The following is a 1,902-nucleotide window of genomic DNA, read 5'->3' as shown; positions in this document are numbered from 1 at the left end:
GAGTGTTGAGCTGACACACCCTTGCTTCACCCTACTGTCAATTTTATTTCCTGGGAGAGGCCCTCATTTCAGAACCCTGGGATCCTCCTCTCTCCAACTTCTTCTCCATGCTCCTACAGTCCACCAACAGAACAATCTCTTATGACATCAGTTTCATGCAAGTTTAGATTGAGGAGTGATATGGTTTGGATTTGTGTCCTGGCCCAAATCTCATGTCAAATTGGAGGAGGGGACTGGTGTGAGGTGATTAGATCATGGGGGCAGATTTCCCCCTTGCTGTTCCCATGATAGTGAGTGAGTTCTCATGAGATCTGGTTGTTTAAAACTGTGCGGCACCTCTCCACCTCTGCCATGGAAGACATGCTTGCTTCCCCTTTGCCTTCTGCCATGATTGTAAGTTTCCTGAGACCTCCTACCCATGCTTCCTGTACAGCCTGTGGAACTGTGAGTCAATTAAACCTCTTTTCCTCATAAATTACCCAGTCTCAGGAAGTTCTTTATAGCAGTGTGAGAATGGACTACTGTAAGACGTCAAGAAATCTGCTTATCTGGATCTGTCACTAACTTGCCTGGGTGCTTGGGTAAGGTACTTGAACTTCAGTCAACCTCCAAGATCTCTAGATCTCTAAGTTCTAGGATTTCTTTCTACCACATCAAGCCTACACAATCCACCCAGTGTTTGTTGGGACTCTACATAGTCTATTCTCAGTCTGCCTCTCCAAAACCTTGCTTTCCAACCTCTCCAAATGCTCCCTGCCCTGGCCAGTCTGGTCATCTCACTGTCCCAGAGCCAGGCTGTACTGATTCCCACCCTTGTGCCTTTGTCTACATTAGTTCATTTTCATGCTGCTGATAATGACATACCCAAGACTGGGTAATTATTACAGGAAAAAGGGTTTATTGGACTTACAGTTCCATACGGCTGGGGAAGCCTCACAATCATGGTGGAAGGGAAGGAGGAGCAAGTTACATCTTACATGGATGGCAGCAGGCAAAGAGAGAGCATGTGCTGGGGAACTCCCACTTATAAAATCATCAGATCTCATGAGACTTATTCACCATCACAAGAACAGCAGGGGAAAGCCCTGCCCCCATGATTCAGTTACCTTCCACTGGGTCCTTCCCACAATATATGGGAATTCAAGATGGGATTTGGGTGGGGACACAGCAAAACCCTATTACATGGCCTTTCTTGCCTGGTGCCTTCTGAACTGTGCAATGCCTGTGCAAATCCCCATATCCCTGCTGTGCCAGCTCAACATTCACTTTTTCCATGAAATGGTCTCTGACTCCTCCAGCTTTCACTGACCTTTCTTTCTGCTGAGCTCCTGGGTGTCTACACAAAACATCTAAACCCTATGTTTATAACTTTTAATAAGTCATTGTTGTTTCAGGCACAGTTAATCTTGGTTCTCCCATGAGTTGTAAGCTCTTTGGGGGAAATGGACATCTTATGCATTCTTTATACTTCCCATCACATAGTGCTAACATAAATCCAACAATTTTATCTCCACCGCACACTTTCTCATGCCTCTGCAGCATTTGGCAGTGGCAAGAACTCCTTCCTGAACTGCTGTCCCTGTCTTCTCCGACACTCTCTCCTCCCTTCTCTCTTGACACTCCTTCTCTGGATCTCCCTCGTCTGTCACATCAGAGTAGGCGTTTCACAAGGAATGTCTTCTCTTCCCTTATTAGAAACATCCTGGCCATCATCACTGATCTGTTGCCCTTAACTCTCACCTTGGTTGGGGAGAAAATTGCTTTGTACAGGTCTGCCTGTGGTCATGATTTCCAGGCACATATGTTAACTCCTTACTGGAGCTGTGAACTTTCCACCTGGATATCCCACCAGCACCTCTAACTCACTGGGACTGAAATTAAACACACCCTTTTTCTTCCCAA

This window comes from Symphalangus syndactylus, chromosome 2 (genome assembly GCF_028878055.3).
Source record: "Symphalangus syndactylus isolate Jambi chromosome 2, NHGRI_mSymSyn1-v2.1_pri, whole genome shotgun sequence".
In the NCBI taxonomy this organism is placed as follows: Eukaryota; Metazoa; Chordata; class Mammalia; order Primates; family Hylobatidae; genus Symphalangus; species Symphalangus syndactylus.
This window is presented reverse-complemented; position numbering follows the sequence as displayed.